Below are 13,286 nucleotides of genomic sequence, written 5' to 3'. Positions count from 1 at the left end.
AATATATATATATAATTTTTCATGTGTCTATTTTTGCATCATTTTATCTTTTGACAAATTCTTGTCTAATTTCTTATGCTTAGTTTAATGAAAACAATTTTAAATCTAAATCTGCAAGTTGTATGAATAATTTTGGGTTTTTACTGTAGATGTTCCATGGTAAAGGTTGATTTAATAGAAGGTGCTGTGTGTTGGTGATGTGGGGACGCTTTAGTTCTGGTTAATACTTCATTGTTGAGTGTCACAAAAATAATGTTGCTATTTGGAAAGCATCATAGTAAATAATTGCACATTTACTCCACCATGTTGTCCGATCCTTCTTTACCCTACTCGGCACCAAGTGTGTCCTCTGCAGCTTTGATGTGAGCTCTTTATTAGTTTTGTATGAAGGGAAAGTGTGGAGAATAAATTGAGCTCAGGCTCTCTGTACATTTCTGGGCCTTTTTGTTTTCTGCATTGTAATGGCAAACAAGACGCATGTGGGAATAGGAGGAGGAAAATTGTCTCAAATGAAAACACCAGCAAATAACACGACCGTTGTTTTTAGTTAACATTGTGGTCAGAGCAGCTGAGCTGTTTGCTTTTAGCAGGTGCATTGTGGGGAAAGGCCTAGAGGGAATTGGGTAATTTGTTAGACATTATTTTTACTACTGTGTAGTTGTTTGGCCGTTAATTGAATTCTTGTGTTCAAATTCTGACTCCTCTTTCCTCAATTGTACTTTCCTCTGCATTTCTGCTGTGAAAATTTCTATTTTTAGAGGAGTAAGTGGATATTTTTCCTTTGGTGAGTCTCTTCACCCGTCATAATTGTCACTGCTCCAATTCCTCCCCTCGTCTAAAAGATGGCAATTAATCTAATTAGTAATCAATCAGCCATTGGGCCTCCCGCCTCTTCTGTGCTAATGGAGGATATGACAGGCCTGGACCCTGCATTATTAATACCTCCATTTCTGGAGCCCAGGGCCCCCTTGACGCCTACGGTCAGGGGCCATTGATCACGACCACAACCCAATGAGCTCTGCAAGGACTGTGGGGAAATATCCACAAAGTGGTAGGAGTAATAATAGGGAATGTGGTGAGCTTGGCTATGGTGCTACAAATTTGTTTTGCTAGAATTAGGGCAATTTTTGGAAAGGAATTACTTCACCAACTTTGCTCAAAGGAGGAGATTAAATTGACACGAAACTCCTGAAAGTGAGACCTGGAGTGCAAGGGGATGCTCAAGGTGGGTGTTTGAAGGAGTAAATTGTTTGTTAGAGTGGTGTTAATGGGAATGTAGGGCTCCAAAAAGCTCATTAAGGAAATGTGGCTGACTTCAAAACTATTATGGCAGGATAAGGGAAACCCTCTGTGGGGCTATTCCTTGGAAATAAGATTAGAAATTATAGAATCTTACTAACGCAAGGGTGCAATGATCACAGTCTGCCAGGGAAACAGTTTCTGCAACATTATCCTTCATCTCCTATGCATTCCAGTCACATTGTCTAATAGCTTCAGCAGCTGAAGTTGCAGCGCTTGATAATAGTCCCACCTGCTGATCTCATTCCGTATAATCAATACTGGTTGCCACTCTATTCAGACTGGAGTGGAGAAAGTCTGAGTCAAGCAACAGAGATAGGCTGAAGGTCCTCCTCATTCTGCGCCCTCTTTAGCTAAATCTGCCGACCCTAATTTCTCTAACCTCTCTGCTAGAGGCTCTTAATCATGTTGCTTATCCAGTCCACATGTTGTTTTTGAGAACACACTTTTTTGGTGGAATTGATTGAGCGCTTCTAAAGAGTAACGGGTTGTAATTAAGAGATGGGGATTCTAGGCCTTGATATCTAAATTTGTTTTGCACATGTGGTGAGTTTCAGTAAATCCTTCTTGTTAGCAATATTCTGAGTGGTTTTGGGAATCCAGCACAGTGAAGCCGATGCATGTCTCTGATGGGTGGTTGCTTTAGCCTGAATCCCAAGTTTCTGCACTGGTTTGGGTTCATTTCCAGCTTACGTTCACATATATATTAAGGTAATACTTGGAAATGACAATTAGTCATATCTGGAGACAAGTAGGAGACAATTATAGACATTTACATGGCTTAAAATTAAATTAATATGGGTTAGGGTAGGGTAGGGACACTATGTGTCACAAGTTGTCATTGTGATTGTGACATAAAGTGGTACTTTTATGATGCTTGAGATAAAATATATTGTGTAGTTCTTGTATGTAGCATTTGCAGAATTCTCCATAGCTTTTTTTATTTTTGCATTCTACTGCAGGATGTGCATCATTGGCTTTAAACCAGAACCCTCAGCCAATATATTTTAAAACAGTTTTAAAATCTTTAATAAAACATGGCGGTGTGTGGTTTCTTTATTCTCCATCTCCTTTCAGACAAACCTTTGTAACAGATTTGTTGTAAAAAGAGGCATTTATTATAAGGTTATGTTTAAATAAACCCTCCTCTCCATGTGTTTTTAGAGATGGTATATGTTACTCCACGGGCTGCCATTGTATGACTAAGACATTTGGTCATTTGGCACAGTGACCTTAACATTTCCACCAGCCAGCCCCCGACTCCCTCCAGTTTTTACAGCACGCAGGTTAAGTCACCACAAACCGGCATGTTGAAGCTGTCACACAGCTCTGCTTAATTTACAGAGAGTCTGGGGTTGTTAAGAATTTATAGGCCTTCAGTGGCTTTATGGTGCTATGATGGGAGTGAGTGGCTGTGTTCAGCTCACACCAGCTGTAGCCGGCTGCCTCATTCAACAGGGATTTAGACAGCAGCTCATCTGCTGCGCTGCAGGAGTTGGTCAGTGGACATGCTTGATCCATGGCTAAGGTTGTAGGGAATTGCTCCAAAGTGAGGATGCCTCTTCCCAACGCTTTACTTGAGTGGCTTGAGGGGGGAGGCTGGTGAAAACATGCAGATAAAGTGTCTCCAGGGGTTCCTTTAGTTACTGGAAACCTATAGACCAGTTACTGTTACTCAGCCATGAACATCATAAACTACTTAAGCATATGTGGTTGGAATGCTGAATTTGCAATAATGGATTCCCAGGAAGTTCATTAGTAACATATGCTCCTATCTATACTGTGGTTTATTTGGGTGGGGAGGCTAAGTAAAGGATGTCAGTGTGAGACAGACTTTGCAGTGCTGCATACGTGAATGTGAAGAACAAAAGCAAGCTTAAGGAGAATAGGGATGCTTATAATTATATGGAACTAATAACAAGCCGTGTAAATAACTACTGAATGAGAAAGGAAAGCTGTGAATAGTCTGCTTGGGAATATCTTTGTACAGGTAAAGCTGATGTTTCAATAAACCTAAGAGACGAGACCTACATGCTAGAATACAAAGCCAGCTAAACATTTTTCTTTGGCTGTTTCGAAACTCAACAGATCCATTAATTTTGATGTTGAAAAAAGTCCACTGGCTTTTTGCTGTGCTGTTGTCCTCTGTTGTTGTGAATTCTTTAAAGTATCTTATTTTCACAATAATCTGATCGTAAATAGTGTTATACAAATAATTACTAAACAAGCACATGGAAAACATTATGGGATATATCACATACATTAAAAATGTATCACTGTGAGATAAAATAATAGGTTTCATTCCTAGCTACTTGCAGCCCTTTTTAACAGACTAAACATGGCAATCCACTTGCCTTGTTGCTCTAGATGTGGATGACTAAGAATTTGTACGCCAACGCATTTCTATAACACTGTTTTTGTTTTGCAGCAAATAACCTGGAGCATATCTGCTTCCACATCTTCCATAAACCAACCTGCACATTGTCAGTTTCAAAAACTGACAATGTGCATTTAGATAATGTACCCTGCATTTAACACAAGTGTAGGCATCTTACACCGGGTGCTGCATTTATTCTATAGATCACTCCTGGCAATCTGTGGAGAGTGGGCGGAGCTTTGTCTTGGGAATTAAACAATTCTGAACTTATGGCCCATTTCATGTAAGGATATTTAACTGGGCATGTTTCCGCAAATGGACCCATTGTTTTCCAGGCAGAAAAGCAAACTGCTCAAACATCACCCTGCAGTCCTCCTGAACCATAAAAATCCTCAGCTTCTTTATTGTCATCACCAAGTTGTGCCCGTAACCCAGCTCACCCCAGCACATCTGGCTCTCTTTATGACTCCTCTGCTTGTGTTAGCTGTGATGTTATGACGGCACAGTGACTGAGGAGATTACTCTGAGAAGACATAAAGCCCCTCTTCATGGGGCCTCTGTGGGTCACCGGCCACCATTTAGGCAAATGTGACAAACCCCTGAGGTTTTTAAAGCAGAGTGTTTGCTGTGCAGCTGTTCGTATTGTGCATTCTTATGTGGTTTTCTGTTTGCTTTCACAGGAAGTTTGTTGAAGACTAAGCATTCTTAAAGGAGGATCCTCAAAGGGAGGGTTTAGCATTTGACGGCCCACCAACCGAGCCACTTTGTCCTTCACGCAACAAGACAGATTGTTACCTTGGAGAAGTAGGAGGAGCACAGATTACTGGATCATTGGACGTGACAAAACTGTAAGATCACATGACCTTCTTTTCTCCTCTTGTAATGTAACTTAAATGTCAGACATTGTAAGACCTTTTACCCTCTGTTTGCTTCTTTGCACATCCTTAGAACATAAACTTTATAGGCGCAGTGTTTGACTGTTATTGTGCATCTTGATTTTTTTGTTATAGGGCTGGAAATAAATATTGCTTCTGCTGTTTAGATTAACAAAACTTTGCGTGCCACATGATTGGATTGGATCAGCACATAGCAACTCTTCTTATGATTAGCCATTCATTCTTTCTGTATATTGACGATTTATAACAGCCTTTTCTTATACATCTGTCATGTGAAAATGATGTCTCAGACTAGTGCATAGCTGTGAATTTGAAGAAAAATATTTGCAAAGTTTTAAACGGCTGGAAGTGTGAACAGTATTTATTATAAAGGCATATAAAGACCTATAATAATGTCTCCAGTAGCTGCAGGGGAGGTTGTATCTGCTCCAATTCACTAGGTTTCTGATGGAAGATGAATGGAGAAGTTTGGGAGTTTAAATTTAGCAGTGTGTTAGGTAAAGGTATTACTGTTTTTCCCTGATCATGTTGCCTTTGCAGGTTATGATGATATTGTTTTAGCTTGACCAAAGAATAAAAGGCACAGTGGAGGGTTAACACATAGCTTTTTCCTCACAAGCTCCTTTTTTCACTCATTGAATGTTCACATTCTGGTTCTCTCTATTCATGCTTGCTTTTCAAAGCTCCACTGTTCTGTGATCCCCTCTTTTGGCTGGCTGTGCACACGTGCAGCTCGGGACCAAAGTAGAGTATTCTGCATCAGTCAAAGTGAATAGAAGCCCACCATGTTGGCAATGCACTCTGCTGACGGCAGGGAAACATCACTGCTGATTCCTGGTTGAGTGTATGAAAATGAGGTTTTGTTGCTGAGCTGGATCTCTGGCATCATGGTGGCATGAGGGGCCCCAATGTCATTATTGATGGCACAAAGATGCATCAACGTAGGTTGAATGGGACAGAATGGTAGTCAGTGCGGGTGCACAAGCATGAAACGCGATCAGACCGCTGAGTTGAATGGAGGTGTTATTCTGCCAAATGCAGGAGTAAGGGAGAGGGAGGCAAAAAGAATGAAGGGCATTGCTTACATATCTTGTCACCCACTTGCTTAATAATGCAGGCACTATGTCGCTGCCACTGTGAAAGAGCATAGTTTTACATGTATAGACATTTGCTCAAAGCCCACTTGCCAGGAACTTTCTGAAAAGGTCTTTGTGTGGCTCGTCAAAACACAAAGCGGCTTTTTGAAACCCCAGCTTCTGTTGTGATGATGCTAGATTTACTGCAAATTAACTGAGATAAACTTTTAACCCACATGCTTTTTTTGATCATAGAATTTGTAATCACAATTATTTGTGGGTTTTCTGTTTATTTATGTTCCTGCAGCCTGGATGATGTTGTTGGAGTAAAGAAAGATGTACTTAACTTTGTGCCACAGTTGGACTGCAGATGACTCTCCTATTTCATGCTATATTGTGAATATATATATTTGTTTTTTTGTTTTTTTTGTTTTTTTTATTTGTCCTTAAAGCTTACATGAAGCCTCTCAGAGAAAAGAGTCATGCATCCGATGTCCTGATCCAAATTTAAACCCATATTCTTGTGTGTATCTGTTTCACACTTGAGTCACCAAAATGTCCCATGTGTATATTTCGTTGTCTTTGCCCTCTTATAAACTCACATTGACCTCTCTCACTCGTTACCCAGAGGGCTTTGCCTCTGCCCTTATTTTCTTCTCCTCTTCATCTGTTTCTCTACATTTTCTTCTCCAAGCCATGCTATCGTTCAGTGTTAAATGAGGGCACTGCCACACTTCGATGTGCTGTGACAAATTGTCACAGAGGAGGCAGATGGTGTTGGGGAGGAGACTGGTTGTCATACCATTTGCTGCAGTGACATGAATTGATCTTTGCGCTGCGGAGCAAACACACAAGCTCCATTTGTGTAATCTTGACTTTGGTTACTTTGTGTGCACCCACACATCACACCCCAGCACACTCTGATCCGCATGCCACCCTATCCTACACCCGTCCCCATTAGTATCAATGATGTGTGCAGTGGAGGCGCACATTTGCTGTCGGAGGGTATTCGCTTGGATCCGCTCAGAAAGCTGAAAGAATGCTGAGGGATTTCACACAGGGTCAGAGAGCTTAGACTAATGGCTGACTGCTGGGACTCTGGGAGCCCTAATATACAACTTGCTATAGATGCATAGCATTATCTGCATTCTGTATATGACAGTAAGCTGTACATGTTTGCAGGCTGTTCTATTTACAGAACTGCTTTTATTTGACAAAGTTTACCCTTAGGGTTTTGGTGAAGCTTGACTCAAGTCCCCGTGGATGTTTTTCACTGCAACATGACTTTTAGTTAGATCATAGTTTCTCTGACAAGGAGTGCCATTGCTCATTAGGCTGAGTCCTGAGGATGTGGAACTGCTCCCCAGTTGGGTTTTCTTTAGAAAAGCAATGGATAGGTTTTTGAAACACTAAATTTATCTAAAATCTTGTTAGGCTGCATGAACAATGTTGTCTGTGCAATACGAAAGTTAGACTTCAGATACAGACAGTGCCCGACACAATGATTGAAACTACTGCTGTGAGTGCCCTTCCTAACCTTTTACCAATAGATTCAGAATTGGCTGTGTTCATGCACATGAACAAGAAATTTGACATTTGTGCTCTAAATAAAAATATTGTAACTGTTAATATATTAAAGATAAATCAAAATAATAAATTTTAGGTCTTTAGAGTTTTCCCCTCTTTTTTACGAGGTTGGAGCATTTATCTGCCTTTCTGTTCTCTAACCAGGTAAACACACAGGTGACTGAGATGCCAATAAAAATGTTTATTTTGTCTGATGAACTATTTTGTGTCTTGAGTTGGCAAAAACACTTTTATAATTAACCTGTTAAAATAACCAATGATGACCCTTTTTCATTTTTCTGGCAGAGTCCACAGGATTCTTATTTAAAATGCCTTATTATTGTCTTATAAAAAATCATCAAGTTCTGTGGAAGAGAAACAGTCACAAAACATCAGAAATCCTCCACCATGCTTAATGAGACACACTGACATTTACAATAGTTAGCCAGAAATTGCTAAACAACCCCCAGAACAGATTGGCATGCAGATAGCACTTGTAGGAATTTATGAAGAGTTGTTAAAACCCTAGATGCCATTCTTACTGGCAGTTCTTCAACAAACAGCTTTGGAGATTTTAATTTTTATGTCCATTACCGGTTCTGGTTCTGGGTTCGATTCCCGGCCCCGGTCTTTCTGCATGGAGTTTGCATGTTCTCCCTGTGCATGTGTGGGTTTTCTCCGGGTTCTCCGGTTTCCTCCCACAGTCCAAAAACATGACTATCAAGTTAATTGGCCTCTCCAAATTGCCCCTAGGTGTGAGTGTGTGTATGCATGGTTGTGTGTCTCTGTGTTGCCCTGCGACGGACTTGCGACCTGTCCAGGGTGACCCGCCTCTCGCCCGATAGCTGGAGAGGCACCAGCCTCCTTATTTTAAGGAGTGCTTAAGAAAAACTTTTAGTCACATTACCACAGAGAAAAAAAAAAGAAATCATTGCATTCCAATGAAGTGTAGATATTTTGATTAATTAAAAAATAAAATAAATTATAATTGCCAAATTTAGGTGTTTTTACAAGTTATTTGGCATAGCATTCACATTGTTGTATATTTATCAGAAAGCCCAGTGCAGAGATATTGATCCACGAACCTGTAATCCTCTGGGTGTTTGCAGCATGCATCTATAAAGCAAAAGCCTTTTTATTCTTTTTTCTTTTACCAATTTTGTAGGGTACTTTTTTGGAATGCTCTTTAACAGTGATCTGATGACTTTCCCTCTAACACCCATTTTTTCAGATTTTTTTATTTTTTTTTATGTACATCTAGGAGCTTTAGACTAACTAAACCCACATAAACACTAAATTCAAACCTCAAACAGATTCCACATTTATAATGAAAAGTCCATGTGCTGTACACCCAAAAATGCTTGGCTGAAGTCAATTTGATTGAGAAAACACAAATGCTCCGTTTGAGCAACAGAAAACAGTCACATTTTGTAATAGCTCTTTGTAAGGATAAACAATCTGCAGGCATTTTGCTCCATGTCCAGCAGTAGCATTTACATTTTTGTATTCATGCAGAAACAAAAAGCTTCCAGACCACAGAGTTTAAACTTTATCTGCAGCTGAGTTTAAATAAATCAAGCCTTGTGAAAGGAATGAAGCCCCACCAAAAGATTAAAACGGGCTCTGCAGTATTGACAATCATGGCTACACACCAAACAGTCCAACATCTGTTTCAGGAACGCGTTCCAAGAGCTGTGGATGGGTGCTACAGTTTAAAGTCAGCTTTAACATCTCTTAACAATTTAATCTCTTAGCTTGGGTCGGAAACATTTAGTCAATTTGGATAATGAGGCAAGGATTATTTAATGTTGAGGTGAAAGTCAGGCAGCCCTCCAGTGCTTGACTCAAGGCCGTTTATAATTACAATTTAAATGAGCAAAGGGTCAACAGTCTTTTTTTTTTTTTTTTTTTTTTTTTTTTTTTTTAAACAACAAGTAAAGGTCATAAACAAGCAGATCTGATTTCATTGCAAGTCTGAAATTTATGGTAATGCTTTTTAAATAATGAAGATGAAAACCTTAATTAATTTTAATGCTGGAAAAATAGCATTTAGTTTATATGCTGCTGAGAAAAAAAAAAAAAAAAAGAAAAGCCGAGCTAAAGCAGATACAGTTGGAAATTTCAAATCAGTAAAAATATTGGAAGGACAAATATGCAAAAAAAATGTAGGCCTGTTGAAGAAATTCAACAGGCCAGAAGCTGAAATGTAGTTCAAATGGGGTTGCCACAATGAGGAAACCAACTCCAAATTTAACATGGTGTTAAATCTAAGTTAAAAATTGAACAGTATTAAAGTTTGGCTGAGATGCAAGCATGAACTAATTAGCTAATTTTGCTACTATCCCAGCATTATACTGTTAGCATCAAGAGTAAATTTCAGGAACTATGCTAATGGTGGTTTACATGCTAAAGTTAGCTACCATGCTAGCTTTACCGAGTATGATAACTTTAGCATACTCAACCCAACATCATGTAAAAATAATTCACGTGGATCCCACTAAACTACCTAAACTTGAAGCACAGGACTGCAGTATGGATTAATTGTTATTTATTCATCATATTCTGTCAACATTAGGTCAATTAATAAATAATGGGTCTGTCAATGACATTAAAAATATATCATTAGGCTATATGTTTACATTTTTCTCTCCTGCGACCTTTGTATTATTATATCTAAATTCTCAAATTGGCTGCCCTTATGCAGAAATTATCTAGGTTTTGTTGTCAAAAAGCAAATAGTTCTGCTGAGGAAGTTCATGTTCATGTTTACCTATTAATGCAATGTGTCATAAACCTTTGTCCAACTCCTGTCCATATTAAAATTTATATATTTGGACAGTTGGGTAAAATCCAAAATAGCTGCTTGAGATGGAGGGGGGGATTGTTTCTTCAGCTTTTGGCTGTGTGCTCAGCTTGATGGTGTATCAAGCTGTTATGTGGAGGCCAAGAAGAAAACGGTACATTTTCCTTTTCATGCTTTTGTCCAACTGGATTGGAAGGACAAGGATTAGTCTCAAACTACGATGTAAAATCAAAAGCTCTTTGTAATAGTAGCCATTTTCCCATTCCAACTTTCCTTGAATAAGTACTTCATGCATGCTTATGTTTATGTGTTTGTTTTGGTTCAGCATTTGTGTTCTTTCCCAGAAAACAAGTGTGTGTGTGTTGTAAAAGGAAACAATTAAAGTTAAGCTCAAGAATTAAATTAATCAACATTAACGGTGTTCCTATAAGAGCGTCCGTATGAAAATAAAGTTCAAAATGTGTTTGTGAACAACAGTGGGATTGCTACCACCTCGAATAGAGGAGAAAGCCACAAAGTTAAAAACACAATGCAGTAAAAGGTGCAGGGGTTTCAGACCTAACTTCAGTTGAAATACTTGGAAGTGAGAGACTCAAACAAGCCTCAAAGCTTTGTGTCTTCTAATGACAGAATGTGCCCCATCATTGAGAAGACTGATTAAAAGCCCTTCGCTTCAGTCTGTGTAGTTGGAGCATATGGCCGCAGGGCTTAAGCATAGAGAGAAGACATCTGCAGTAGCAAATCACTTGGACAGAAGTAAGGAAATTAAATCTCAGAGATTAAAGTGAATCATCTCATTCTGTTTGCCGAGTGATGCATCATTTTCGAATGCAACCTTTTTTTTTCTGTTGTGTAATAGAAAGTGGATGTTAAAGTAGATTGGAAGAGTTCAACTAATTCCTAATGCACTTGGGAGATGGTGGTCATTTCTATTATGCTTATATCTTGTTGGTATTGGTTTCAGCTGAGCATTTCTTTACCTGAAGCTGTAGCTTAAATAGAACTTGGATGCGATTAATTTTGTAAAATGGCCATTTGTTTTGCTTTTGGAAGGCCACTGGGCCATCGGCTATGAAGTTAAAATATTTCAGGACAATGTAAGGTCAAGGAAGCAAGTGTTTATATATGTTTATGTGTGCTGTGTTGAGACTTCATGAATTTTGAATCTAAAGACTAAACATATATGGTCAACATTATTCCAACTGTAAAACCTGTTTTGTGTGTTGCCTAAATTATATAAATACAAAAAATACTGTTATATAATGTGGTCTTCATTTTGATTTTAAAAGATCAGTGCAGTTCTAAACTTTCAATAATATAACATCAGAATGCATTATCTTGATTAATGTAACATATTAGTGATGGAGATTTTCCTTAAGCTATGGCAAATAAATTATTCTTAATTGGTGCTAAGAGGCATAAAGCATGCCAAAAAATGATCCCCTCTATCCTCACCCACCACCAGCTGCCTAAACAGTACAAAGCAGGATGAATCCATGCTTTGTTTACACCAAGTTCTGACCCTGCCATTTGAGAGTTGCAAATCGAGACTCGACAGACAAGGTTGTATTTTTCCAATCTGGTAATTTTTGGTGTACCTGTTTAAATTGTATCCTCAGTTTCCTGTTCTTATCTGATGGGAGTGGCAGCCGGTCTAGTCTTCTGCCGTTCATGTGCTTTAAGGTTTCATGTGTCGCACATTCAGACATGTTGTTCTGAATACCTTGGATATACCAAGTGGTCATTTCAGCTACTTGGCTGTCTGTCATCACAAACGAGCCTGCCTATTCTCCTCTGAGGTCTAACCTCAACAAGACATTTTAATCTGCACCACTGTAAATCTGACGGATGGTTGTGCCTATAAAAAAAACAAAAAAACTCTGTAGAGGAACCATTTCTGATAGTATACCACTTATTCTCGTACCACCAAACAACCATAACATGTTCAATGACACTAACACCCTTGTCTTCTCCTCCTCATGCATAGTTTAAACTTCAGCAAGTTTTGTATTTTGTTTCATGAGCAGAATCTGACAGCTGATGATGTGTAACCTTGTAGAAGAAACTTGTAACAATTACTCCTTGTGGCTTGTGATGGTGATTATGCCAGGGAAAGCCTTTCGCTAAGAGTGTTGTGAATGCTTCCAAGATGTTCACCTTGAACTCTGGAAAGTCGTTCTTTCCATTTACCTGAGAGTTTCCGGTTGCTCTTCAGCCGAGTACTCCCCCCTTGCTGCAACCATAACACTGTTTTGCATTAAGTGATTGTCTCAGTTATTGAGGGAATATTTTTTTTTCAAGCACTGATTTAGCTTCATCAGTACCCAGCGCATACTCTTGCGCTGAGGAGGAACATGGCACCTGCTCGTGAAAAATATGCCACAGTTAAGCATCAAGGTCGTGGTGGTGGAAGATTTCTCAAGAGGGCTGAAAAGTCATCGACAGAGTGAGCAAATACAGCCAGCTGGCTGATGAACTCCATGAATAGTTTGACAAACCCTATCGCTGGTGACAAATTAAAGTGTCAGCGGCCGCTCTATGTGGCTTCACATTTCCTGTGTTGATCATGATAAGCTGCACTGCCGAGCCAATAGCACATAGCTGTCTGCAGAACAGCCTGAAAGGCCAGTGAGGACAGAGGTACAGTTAGGAGACCTGGGCAGATGCTTGTCTCTATGAATTGATGATACCAGACATCCAGACAACTGGCTTAACCACAGATACAGGCAGGCAGACCCAGTAGGTGTGGCTTCTAGCATGATCTGCTGTCAGATACCACAAACAGGTGATAATGCATTTAAAAATGAGCTTCTATCGTTCTAGTTTTCATCAACAAGCGTTCCATTGAGGTCATATAAATAGATAAAATGTGTACTGTGTGTATCTTTTTTGGCTAATGACATACTCAAAGCATGTTACTGGCTAAAATGCAATACCACAACTTCCCTGTATTGTTTGCTTAGCATTTGTAGCAAAGGTTGATTATGCAACTTAAAAATATGCTTCTAACACCAACATGGGAAAAGCTCAGCCCCTTCTGATTTGATTTAAAATTAGTACAGCTGTACTAATGTGTTGAATATGTTTTTATTTTATTTACCAGCTAATAATTTCATAACAAAAGGTGTTGGTTGGTAATTTTTTTATTTTTACTTATTTATTTATTTATTTTATTATGTTTTATCATTTACGGAAATTGAACCAGGTGAAACTAAATTGAAACCACTTGAATTTTGGCTAGAACATATTTACAGGCAAATGTTTGATTC

General features: G+C 39.0%; 1 protein-coding gene across 4 annotated transcripts in view; it reads left to right on the top strand.

Moving 5' to 3' along the window:
* Positions 1-13,286, top strand: part of sema6cb (semaphorin 6Cb) — a 117,552-nt gene that overhangs the window by 19,741 nt on the left and 84,525 nt on the right. For 3 of the 4 annotated variants that reach the window (XM_007540856.2, XM_007540855.2, XM_007540854.2), the window contains exon 2: positions 4,357-4,524. The exons of the other annotated variant lie outside the window; for it this stretch is intronic. The gene's annotated coding sequence lies outside the window, so the exon portion shown is untranslated. The remainder of the gene's footprint in view (positions 1-4,356; positions 4,525-13,286) is intronic. 4 annotated transcript variants of the gene reach the window in all.

This window comes from Poecilia formosa, unplaced genomic scaffold (genome assembly GCF_000485575.1).
Source record: "Poecilia formosa unplaced genomic scaffold, Poecilia_formosa-5.1.2 Scaffold567, whole genome shotgun sequence".
NCBI classification, from domain to species: domain Eukaryota; kingdom Metazoa; phylum Chordata; class Actinopteri; order Cyprinodontiformes; family Poeciliidae; genus Poecilia; species Poecilia formosa.
Note: the sequence above shows the minus strand (reverse complement) of the source record. Positions and strands in the feature narration are given on the sequence as shown.